The 12,914-nt window shown below is 42.3% G+C and overlaps 1 protein-coding gene across 7 annotated transcripts in view; it reads left to right on the top strand.

Moving 5' to 3' along the window:
* The window catches only part of LOC114601139 (protocadherin alpha-C2-like), a 188,717-nt gene that overhangs the window by 67,025 nt on the left and 108,778 nt on the right, over nucleotides 1–12,914 (top strand). The window lies entirely within an intron of this gene.

The following is a 12,914-nucleotide window of genomic DNA, read 5'->3' as shown; positions in this document are numbered from 1 at the left end:
TTTCCACACTGTCAAATGCCATTTCAGCACTGAGAAAATTCAATAAAATAGATGTTTTGGATATTTGTGATAAATGAATTATATTAACAATAGCTGGGCCATAGATGGCAGTTTCAGGACAGCCAAGAACTAGGACCAAGGAGCACTCAGGATTTGTGGGTAATCAGGAGGCAGGGTCAGAAAACAAAACCAAGAGCCAAGACTAATTCAGGATTGGAAGCCAAGACTGAAGAACAAATTGGAAGGCATGATCATACAGCAATCAGAATCAGAAGGCAAACCAGACTGAAGAACAAGCCAAGAGTCAGGACTAAAGAGGAAGACAAGAAACGCAAGGTGTCCTAGACATATTTTGGAAAGTGATTTGTCTGTTTGTCCATTTGTTCTCAAAAGAGTTGGATGCCTCTCAAGATATCATTGTCAAACTTGGCATGAGGGCTCCCAAGATGGGACAGTGGACTTCATTGATGTTTGAACACCGTTCACCACTTTGAATCAAGATGGCTGACCAAAATGTCACTTTGGTGCGACTTCACACGTTATTTGGGCATGGGTTCAACTGTCTCTTGAGTTGTCACTAAACTTGAGGGTTCCCAAGGTGGAGGCAGTAGTCTCAGACTATGTTTGGATGTTGGGCAGAATTTTGAATCAAGATTGTGGACCAAATTAACCCTATTTAAACACTAGCTTCCTCCCCAAAAAATATTTATTTGGGGCCAGGGGAGTTGTTGTCCAGGTCAGGTCAGAGTCCTGCACACACACACACACACACACACACACACACCCAAACTCACAAAGTACACTATCTATTTTAAAATCACTTTTCTTTAAATACCTGGGCAGCACCGGGCACTCCACAGTCGTATCCTATAGTTCAACAGACCATGTTGCAGAAGAAAGACTCAGCTGCAAAAGGGAGTCCTTTATACTTCTCCTTGCCTAGGAGGAGCCATTGGCCAGCCAGGTCAGGTGACTGCAGTTATCTTGGTCACCACATGGCACTGTGGAATTCCGTCTTTCACCAACATGAATTCCCATTATAAAGTTTACAGCCTGTTTTCCTGAAATGCTTTTTTGATGTGTAAAGATCCAGCCCTAAGCAGTTTCAGCTCATCATTGTCTGGGGGAAACAAGCCTCCAGGCTTCTCAGTTCAGTATTATCAACAATTTGTTCTCTACAGTGCTCTCAATCCTGGCTTCTGATTTCATCTCTTCTGACTTGAATGCCAACTGTATTCCTATTTGCCAGCTTTACTTACATGCATGATGTCACCTCGCCCTGGCCACCATCTTGGACAGTGCGGTAGAGTTTTGTTTCTGTTGCCCAATAATATTTAGGCTTCTTTTTTCTTCCTGAAGTTTGTATATTTCTTTCCCATTTTAAGTTTGTTTCCTGGGCTGAGTTTTTTTCCCATCCCACAAGAATAACCTGTAAACTGAGAGCAATAATTTTACATCCAACAATGAAACACAAAATGGCTGAATAGTTTCAATCCTTCACAACATCCATGATCTCAAACAGTCTAAAGTCTATTGAAAAACTGTTCCAGGTCTATTAATACTTTCCCAAAATTTGAATTTCAGTAAAATACTTCTCGTTCAGCAATAAAGAACATGGAAAGAGGGTCAGACAAGCACACATACCACTATTTGTACATAAAAGCAAAGAATAGCCACCAGTCCTTCCAAACTTGAGAATAAGGAAGGGAAAAAGAGGATGAGGCAATTATGAAGGAAAGGCTGTGTGTTCCTTCCTTATTTGTTTTACTTTATTTCATAACACTTATATACTGCTTAATTCTTAAGAAAACCCCCAAAGCAGTTTACAAAAAGAAAAAACTCACACACAATAAAACTGTGAGTTGAAAACCATAAAACAACTCTTTGAATCATTCAAGGCATAAGATAAACAATAAACTAAAAACCAATTAAAGCATATATTAACATTCTACACATGCAGATAGGCTTGTCTAAACAAAAATGTATCCCCCCCCCCCTGCAGAAGAAGTAGATACAAAAATATTAACTTGCAAGACCCAGCATCAGAGGTTGGCGTAGGTTTAAAAAAAATATTATTAAAGCTATGCATTGGATTTTTAACATTATATAAACTTATCCAGTAGAAAATAAAATGAGGAGGCAATAGTAAACAGACATTGCTGGCACAGGTGGGCATCTGCCAAGGCCATAGACTGGCAAGCACTGTGGAAGCTGTTGTCTGGTGATGGGTTTTCTACCTGCCTCGGAAGAAGCATCCTCAAAAGTGCTGCTTCTCTCTCAGGCATCTAACTTCCAATTGTAACTATGATATTGCTCCAGAGGAACACAGGGAGGAAGCCCAGTTCAAGAGGACCTGTCTTGGTCAGGCCAAAGGAACACAGCAAAGCCACAATGCTTCCTCTACTGCTGTCGTTTGCTTCTCCTGACAGGAGGGGTGATCCGTAACCATATCCACCTGAGATACTGTTTAAGAACAGTAGCTTTGAAAATGAAGAAGAAGAAGAACAGGAGTTTGGATTTGATATCCCGCTTTATCACTACCCGAAGGAGTCTCAAAGCGGCTAACTATCTCCTTTTCCCTTCCTCCCCCACAACAAACACTCTGTGAGGTGAGTGAGGCTGAGAGACTTCAAAGAAGTGTGACTAGCCCAAGGTCACCCAGCAGCTGCATGTGGGGGAGCGGGGAATCGAACCCAGTTCACCAGATTATGAGTCCACCGCTCTTAACCACTACACCACACTGGCTCTAAATGAGGGAGTGGAATGTAGTTCCGCTGGTCTGTGGCCTTGGAGGTTGACCCAGCAAGACTCTTGCCCCCCAAACTTGGACCACCTGTACAAATAACAGGATTCTATAGCATGAAGAGTGGTCTAAAAGTGCAAAAAATAATAGTAAGTTTTTACAATTATGTATGGCAATCTAGAACTGTCAGGATTGCATTCTGTCAGTGCAAGGATTTCACATTGCACAGCAAAGCATTCTCCTCTCCTCTCTTGTGCAGCCCATAAATCTGTTCTGGGTTGTGTCCCCCCCCCCCCATCTGGACCAGATTTGGGGAGGGTATTGAGGCACATGGTGGGGAAGGAGAGGTAGGGAGACTCCTACTGCATGAACAGAAGTCATTCTGCTCACACAATTATTCAGTTGAATGCCACCCTTATTTTCATAATATGAGCATTGACAGCATGTGACATGAGCAGATTAAAGGAAAAATATCAGTTAATGGCTCTCACATATTACATGGCAACAAATCCAGATTTGCCTCCTAAAATACAATCAACAGGAGCCCACAGCTAATCCTGCCTCCATTGGTGGTGTGGATGCAGGAAAGTGACTGCTTTCAGACTTTGGAACTCCCTAGAGAAGCTAGACTGGCTCCATCCCTCCTTGTCTTTCTGCTGGAAGGTGAAGACTTTCTTGTTCCAACCGGCTTTGGAAACCGACTGCTTTTAATGAAACGGCTGGTGTAATGCGCTGTGTGTGTGTGTGTGTGTGTGTGTGTGTGTGTGTAGATGTTTACTTGTTTTTTAATTGTTGTTTTTCCTGTGTTTTAGCAATTCTTGTTTTACCTGTGAGCTGCTTTTGTAAGCTGCTTTGAGTTCCTGTCAGAGAAAAAGGTAGAATGATGATGATGATGATGATGATGATGTGTCTGGTGTGTGTTGACAAACACATGCAGATCAAATTGACATGTGGACTTAACCCTTGTACTGCATGCATTATACAGTCGTACCTCGGGTTACAGACGCTTCAGTTTACATACGCTTCAGGTTACAGACTCCGCTATCCCAGAAATAGTACTTCGGGTTAAGAACTTTGCTTCAGGATGAGAACAGAAATTGTGCGGCGGCACAGCAGCAGCAGCAGCAGGAGGAGGCCCCATTAGTTAAAGTGGTACCTCAGGTTAAGAACAGTTTCAGGTTAAGAATGGACCTCCAAAACGAATTAAGTTCTTAACCTGAGGTACCACTGTATTTTAAAATGATTAACTTTAGAAGAAGCTACGATGAATTTATGCAGGGTATTCAGAGAAGCAAAGGAAAATAAATGCAATTGTAAGAGAAAGTTAAGCACTTCATGCAAAAGTAAAAGGTTTATTAATCAAATGGGGGTAACATCTGATTAAAATACAGAATGTAACAATTTGCTTCTCCATTTCAAAATTCAGTCACAAGGGGTCACTGTTGCCTAAGGAAATGTTTTAAGAACAGAGAGAATTCATAGCTCCTCCCTTAGAGAGCCTGAAAATCCTGCCTGTGAGATTCACAATAGGGATATCACACACCAGATGCAAGACTACTGGAATCTATTCAAGTAATTACACCAACCCTGATGAGCTCTTTGGACCCTGCTCTTCCCTTCTTCAAGAAAGATGATATTTAAAGGAGAAATGCCACTGGTGGGATTTGTGTCTGTATTTGCAATGGTTCCTTGGCAGAATCCTTCTGTGGTAAAGCAGCTGCTGCAGCTGGTTCTTCTCCACACCGCCTGGGAGATGGGGAGCGGCCAGCTCCATTATTCTGTGCCGGAGGAATCCCAGCATGGCACCTTTGTGGGTCGCATCACTCAGGATCTTGGGCTGGATGTCAGTGAGCTGGTGCCTCGGATGTTCCAGATGGTGTCTAGAGGACATGAAGACTATTTTGAGGTAAATGTGCAAAATGGAATCTTGTTTGTGAATTCCCGGATAGACAGGGAGGAGCTTTGCAACAAGAACCCTGTGTGCTCCATTCACCTGGAGATGATTGTGGATAAACCTCTGAGGGTCTTCCATGTGGAAGTGGAGATCAAGGACATAAATGACAATGCTCCTCTTTTTTCAGTAAGTGAACAGAATTTGACTATTGCAGAATCAGGTTTACCAGGTTTCCGTTTCCTGTTAGCTGGTGCCTCTGATGCAGATACAGATGCCAATGCTTTGCTGACCTACAAGCTCAGCCCTAATGACTATTTCATTCTTGAATCGGGAGGGGATGAGGACCAGAGTAAATCTCCAGTACTTATACTAAAAACTCCACTTGACAGAGAGAAGACTCCTGTGCATCACTTGGTGCTCACAGCCACTGATGGGGGCAAACCAAAGCTCACAGGCACAGTCCAGCTGGTGATCAATGTCCTGGATGCAAATGACAACCCTCCTGTATTTAACCAGTCCACTTACAAGGTAAAACTAATGGAAAATGCAGCTAATGGAACAACGGTTATTAAACTGAATGCTACAGACTTAGATGAAGGGATTAATGGGGAAATCACTTATTTTTTTAGTAATAATGTACCACCCCGTTTCACAAAGATATTTAGCATAAATGCCAACACAGGTGAGGTCAGAGTGATTGGGAAAGTAGATTTTGAAGACATTAATCTATATGACCTTCAAATTGTTGCAGAAGATAAAGGCAATTCACCTTTGTCTGGACACTGTAAGGTTCTCATTGAGGTGTTAGACATGAACGACAACGTTCCAGAAGTTTCTGTGACTTCTCTTGCTGTGCCAGTGCCAGAGGACTCTCCTCCAGGGACAGTGGTGGCCCTCGTCAGCGTCTCGGACAGGGACTCTGAAGCCAATGGGCAAGTGAGTTGCTCCCTGTGGCCCCCTGGGCTGCCTTTCAAATTATCATCGACATTCAAGAACTACTACTCCTTAACTCTAGCAGAGCCTTTGGATCGGGAGCGGGTGGCTGAGTACAGCTTGGTAGTGACAGCTCAAGATCAAGGCGTCCCACCATTGTCTGCTAGCAGCAGCCTCTTAGTTCCTATCCGTGATGTAAATGACAATGCTCCAGCTTTCACACAGCCCTCCTACACGGTCTTTGTAAAGGAGAATAATCCACCGGGTGCCCACATCTTCACTGTGTCTGCCTCAGACCCGGATGTGGCTGAGAATGCTCTAGTCAGCTACTGGATCGATGAGACACTCTGGCCCCTGACAAGCTACATCTCAGTGCACTCGGAGAGTGGGAAGGTCTATGCTTTGCAACCCTTGGACTATGAGGACATAAAGCTTCTGGAGTTCCAAGTGAGGGCCAAGGATGCCGGGTTGCCCTCCTTGTGTGGCAACACTACAGTTCAGGTGTTTGTGGTGGATGAGAATGACAATGCGCCTACAGTGGCTGGGTCATCAGAAGAGACTCCAATTGTTCTAGTGGCTCCTGTGTTGTCTGGACACATGGTGGGCAAGATCCGTGCCCTGGATGCTGACTCAGGGTACAATGCATGGTTGAGATATGAGATGCATGAGTTGACCGCTGGCCCTTGGCGTGTGGGGCTGTACAGTGGAGAGATCAGTACCACACGTGCCCTGGATGAGGTGGAGAGCAGAAGCAGCCAGAATCTCCTGGTGTTGGTGAAAGATCATGGCACACCTTCACTCACGGCCACAGCCACACTGAGTTTGTCACTGGTGGCAAGTGCCCAGGCTGTTAAGACTGACACCCTTTCCAGGACAGGTGAAAGCTCAAAGCCTTTGGTGGACAATGTCAATGTCTACCTGATCATTGCCATCTGCTCTGTGTCCAGCTTGTTCCTCCTAGCAGTAATCTTTTACGTGGCCTTGCGATGCCGTTGCCAGGCGAAGGAGGCCATGGTGTATGGTCCTGGTACAGCCACACTGGTATGCGCCAGTGAAGTGGGCAGCTGGTCATATTCAAATCGCCACAGCCACATCCTGGCAGGTGTGAGCGGGGAGCCTGGAGCCAAGAGTGACCTCATGGTCTTCAGCCCCAACATTCCTGTTTTTGCAGATAATGGGGAGATTAGGAATGGGAAGGAACTGCTCCCAAATGCTTCTGGAGAGGTGAGTCATGTGCAACTATTAGAATCCTTGAAAAAACACAATATATTTTTATTCTTCTAATACCATGTTTCTTGCGAACTGAATGACTATTTCTATATGCCAGTTTAGGATTAGTCTTGATGCAATAAATATGTTCAATATAGATTTAAAATGACATTCTATACATGCAGAGATTGCTTCTACATAAGCTAGAATAATTCCATGTTGGATTTTTTTGGGGGTGGGAGGTGGGGTGGACAAACCAGGGCTCTTTTCTTTACCCTGATGCAATAAATTCTCCACAATAAGGAGTGCCCATATTCTGTGTAACCACAGGTTCATCAAAAGAATGCTATTAGACTCCTTCAGGGTGTGGGTTTGTCCAGTTTGCTGCCATGGGAAGAAATGGAAATAAATCCCATTATCTTGTGAAAATATTATGGCCATGTACTATATTTAGCAGCAAAAATATTTGATGACTACTTTCTCTTCTTTTAAAAAATATGCTACATATGTGCTGCCAGAAGGTTTGAATCCTTGGGTAGGTCCACCAGACATGTCAAGAATGTAGTCTTCCCAAGCTTTAATGTATTCTGTGGGAGAACCACCTGATGTAATTTTGCTAGGAATGCTCTCTGGAGCCAGAGCAGATATTGGCATGCTGTGATCTCACCTAGTCTCATGTGACATGAATATGTTTAAAACTGATTTTTCAGTTAATATTGGGGCAGTGCTTTTATCTGTCTCATAGCCAGACATGTTAACATGGTGTGTGGGTGTTTGTGTATAGAAATAAGGATACATTTGGTGTTAGAGGAGGAAATGGTCCAATGTGCTTAAACTTATTTAATATTAAACAAATTAAAATCAATTAAGAAGTGTGCTAAGTGACCAAATACCTTGCCAATCAACCCAGGACTCTATGGGTGAGAATAACAGAAGGCAGAAGAAGCAAGATTACCTCATAATGAGCAGTCAGCTAGATTTACCCATGTGCTTTTCTTTCTTTCTTTCTTTCTTTCTTTCTTTCTTTCTTTCTTTCTTTCTTTCTTTCTTTCTTTCTTGATATTTACAGTAAAAGTCTTTCCAGGTCTTCTCAGATTCCACTGTTTTCAGTGGCATCTCCCTTCTAGAAGGAGCACACAGAATTAGAGTCACTATTTTTTAATATGCATAAAAGGAGAGGTGGAAATCCATGCCTTGATTCAGCAAGGGGCTTTCCAGCAAGACATGGAAGCCTTGGGGTGTTTATTCCAGCCTTTGTAAATGATGGGTGGAGTGACAGTGGCTCTTCCCAGAGGCCCTGGGAATGGAGTAGGATAACAATGAGGTCAGGGAACCTCCTAGCTCATTGCCAACCCACCCCCTGCACATGCCATTACTGCTGTATTCCTAACTTTACAAGGCACCCACAGAGAACTGGTTGCTCCACGCATGATCTCCCAACTCTTAAAAGCTTTAACTGTCCTGGCTTACAGTTCACACCCACCCACCCTTTTCCTTCAGAGAGTGCAGTCTAGCATTCTCCCAAAGCCCAGTCATGGAGTAGCTTGCTTTTGTGGAATTCATTCATGGATAAACTACTGTTCAAAACAAATATTTGTACATTTAAAAACAACAACAACCAAATACCCAAAACTAGATGTCATTCTCTAGATAGCCCATAAAGAGAAATCAAGTAAATGAAACTTTCAGTGCATAGAAGATAAAATAAAACAGATTCATTTAACTTTATAAAATAACCTATATTGTCCTTCTACTGCCCATGCACCCATCAGAGTAGCTTATAGCAATTTAAAATCACAATACAACAAAAATATATTGCAATACATCAATAAAAAGCAACACATTGAAAGAAGCATTAAAACCGTTTATATTGCATATTGTGTTCAACCCAAAAGGCCCACTTGGCTTGTTCAGAGTGCAGTGTTCTAGGCTAGGTGGCAGTGGGTTTTCGAAGATCATCTGGTCAACACATGGCTGACATGAGAGGAATGCGAGTATTTCTGTTGAACCTTATGCAAAGAAAAATCCATATTGGAAGCTTGAATATGACTAAAGGTATAGAATTGATTGGGGAATTGGGATATCTATGGATGAAGATGGTCCATGGAAAATTTAGGGGCTGAAACAAGAAATGACATTTTCAAGAAGGGTCTATGTCAATAAAACGGAATAAAAAGAAAAGAATGGATAAGCTGTAATTGATCAGAATTTGTTCTGTGATTTCTAAAGAGGATGATAAAAGTTAAAGGTACAGCCACCGAGTTAATATGCTAGCAGACACATGAACAAAGCACCTTAGTGTTTTTTAAAAAATAAATCATATATGAGACAGTGCCTACAATGACTCTCATGTCAGTCTTGAACCCAGTTGGAGGCCTTGAGATGAAGTCCTACATCCATCAATTGTAACATGATTATATTCATGAAACAGTTTTAGTTTGATATGCTATGTGAATGCTAAGTGTTATTATAACTGAAGTTGTGAATGGCCACTTAACACTTCCCTCTCAGAAGCAGCTTCGTTTAATGTGGCCCCTATTGAAGTGATCACCAGCCTCTCTTTTTGTATTCTTTAGGCTTAACTCTATAAAGTACAGCATTTTTTCCTAGTTTAATCCAGAACAAGTGGTTTTAACTAGGGGAAAATGTATGGAATGGAACCCTAAATTTGAGCAACATTTGGCACAGAAATTAATTTATGAGGAATTTATGACATAGACTACTTTTTATTTATTTAAATGAAGATTTTTTGGGGGGTGGGTGTGCATGCTTTTTCATCTCCTGTGTATTGCAAATTAGGCTGGATTTTAAAAAATCACCTGTAAAGACAACCCAGGCCCTAGCACAGAGGTGGTGGTTGGGCAAGCAAATTTCTTCTTAAACACCTTGAACTCATTTTATGAATGCAGGGAAGGGTCTGGGAGGTGAGACTAAAGGTGAGTTTATTTTCTTGCCATAGTCAGAATTAGAATTTCATAGGTAATAAGAGACAGGCTATGATGAGACATGACCTGCAAATCCATCTCTTTTGCATTTGGTGTCATCTTAAAATATGCATGCCAGACCATGGTCACAATTCTTTGAAGTGTTGTGTAGGGTATTTGCAGTATTTTAAAACATGCAAAGTATGTGGAGGAGAAATTCCCCCAAACCTCATGAATTCCTCTATCTGAAGAGGCATGACTAAAGTGTACAAAATGATGCCTGGTGTGGAGAAGGAGACCCTTTTCTCCCTTTCTCATAATACTAGAGCCTGGAGCCATCTAATGAAGCTGAATAATTGGAAATTCAGGATTCGCCACCACACAATGTGCTGATGGGCATCAACTTGGACAGCTTGAAGAGCCGATTCAGCAAATTCATGGAGGATGGGGCTATCAGGGGCTAATACTCATCAGGACTATGTGCTGCCTGGTATCAAAGACCATTTGAATGCCATTTCCTGGGAAACACAAGTAGAAGACCACTGTTCATATCCTGATTATAGGTTTCCCTTTGGTATCTGGTTGGTCACCATGAGAACTGGATGCTGAACTAGGTGGGCCTTTGGTCTGATCTGTTCTTATCTAGAAGCTTCCCCCACCTCATTTTCAGATTATGGAAAGGTATAGTATGTCTGGAACCATTCCAGCCTAAGCAGCCTGAACCTTTGTCTTTGCGCTAAACAAGCAGCCCTAAGGGCTAACAGAAAAGGACTGCCCTCTCGTTTCCTGCTAAAGATTATCAAAAGTTTTTCTCTAGTCCCACACATTCCAGATGTTGTTGCCATTATCCTGATCAGAGAATATAAAATGGATGTTCATGTGAAACTTGTATTCATGGACTGAGATATCGAAAGTACTTGCAACAGAAGTCTCTAATGGATCAGAATTGCCATGTTCAAAACTTCTCAGGAATTAACTATTAGGAGATCTAATCTAGCAGTCTGACACTGGGCATGTCTTCCTCTTGGCTAAAAAGGAGGTGGTATTCTATTCCATCTTGATTTACTGGTATTTTTTTTTAATAATCCCATGTTGCAGCTCTTTACCACGAGCCATCTATTGTTCCACATCCCAGTTATACCCATTGGTGTTACATAATCTGAAATTCATTGCAACACTATTTCTTGGTCCCAGAAAATCCTTTGAATTTCAATAAAAACATTTGACGCCCTTCTAAGCAATGGTGAACACAGAAAGAGGCAAGGACACCACAGGGAAGGAAAGAAGCAGCCACTCATCCAAGAACCAGCTTTTATTCACAACCCATTTTCACTTGTTGACAACAAAATGAACAACAAATTGCATGCAAAGCAAAGGAAGGAAGAAATGTAGAAGCTAGCAAATATCCTTGGAAGGCTCATGCTTTATATGGACATGTGCACAAAATCCCACTCAATTCCAGACAGAAGTGGATGAGAATGAATTATTCTGCAGACCCTGAAGACGTGCTGCCAATCAGAGCAGGTCATGATAGACTGGATGGCCAATGGTCTGATTCAGTATAAAGCAGTTTCATATGCCCAGTGTGTTTGTGTAGGGGCAGACCTTGTTCATGTGAGAGACACCCCTAACAATGGAGCTGGAAAAAGGGAAGCTGATAATATTTCAACACCCCCCCCCAAAAAAATCTACCAGTAAAGGAAAATAAAAAGGACATGACAGTTCACAGCAGTTTCACCAGGGAATGCCATGTGAATGTGAAGATGGAAGAATGTGAAGATGGATGCACCTAAGAGTGTGCAGCTGAAGAATGAAAACAGTGATGGTGCATAACTGACATAAAGGGGGAAAAGATTCCAAAAAGGACCCGAGTTAATGGAATATAATAAATAAATGAAACTTGAATAGAAAGACAAATGGAGGCTAAGGAATTTACGTGGAAGTAAAACTGTATCAAATAGTATGTATTGGCACAGGATTATTAAAAACATTTGCTTGAAAACGTAAAAGGTAATAAATAGTCTGATTCTCCAGTTCAAAACTCAGTCACAAGGTGTCACTGTTGTTTAAGGAGCTTTTTAGGAAGCCTGAAAATTCAGAGCTCCTCCCTCAAATGTGCTGAATATCCTGTCTGTCAAACACACAGCAGGGACATCAAACATTAGCTGCAATACCAGAGTCAACTGATCTCTTAGCCATTGGTTTGGAGGAACGTCTTGGACTCTGCTCATCACTTCCTCAAAAAAGGCAAGACATTGCTGGGATTTGCATCTGAATTTGTCATGCTTGCATGGAAGACAAATTCTGGAAAGAGATGTCTACTGCAGCTGGTTCTTCTCCACACAGCCTGGGAGATGGGGAGCGGCCAGCTCCATTATTCTGTGCCAGAGGAATCCCAGCATGGCACCTTTGTGGGCCGCATCGCCCAGGACCTGGGGCTGGAGGTGGGAGAGCTGGTGCCTCGGCTGTTCCGAATGGTGTCCAAAGGACAGGAGGACTATTTTGAGGTAAATGTACAGAATGGGATTTTATTTGTGAATTCCCGGATAGACAGGGAGGAGTTGTGTGACAGGAGCGCTGTGTGTGTTATTCACCTGGAGGCCCTTGTAGATAAACCTCTGAAGGTTTTCCACGTGGAAGTGGAGATCACCGACATAAATGACAATGGCCCCATTTTCCCTGTAACAGAAAAGCAATTTACTATTGCAGAGTCTAGCTTTCGTGATTCACGTTTTCCTCTAGAGGGAGCCTCTGATGCAGACATCAGTGCAAACTCGCTCCTTAGCTACAGACTTAGCACAAATCCACATTTCAGTCTAGAGACAATAGAAAATCATGAACGTGGTGCATCTTTATTTCTTGTTTTAAACAAACCTCTTGATAGAGAAGAATGTGCAGCTCACCATCTTTTACTCACAGCAGTTGATGGAGGCCAGCCCCAGCTCACTGGCACCGTCCAGCTGATAATCAAAGTGCTAGACGCAAATGACAATCCTCCTGCATTTAACCAGTCAGTTTATAAAGTCCATTTATTAGAAAACTCAGAGAATGGGCTATTAGTAATTAAGCTAAATGCTACCGATTTAGATGAGGGAACAAATAAGGAGATCACATATACATCAAGCACTTTTTCTCCTGCAAATGGAAAAGAAAAGTTCGTACTTGATCAAAAGACTGGTGAGATTCACGTGAAAGGAAATCTGGATTTTGA

This window comes from Podarcis muralis, chromosome 8, assembly GCF_964188315.1.
Source record: "Podarcis muralis chromosome 8, rPodMur119.hap1.1, whole genome shotgun sequence".
NCBI lineage: Eukaryota > Metazoa > Chordata > Lepidosauria > Squamata > Lacertidae > Podarcis > Podarcis muralis.
The sequence above is the reverse complement of the archived record's forward strand: the minus strand, read 5'-3'. Positions and strand labels throughout refer to the sequence as shown.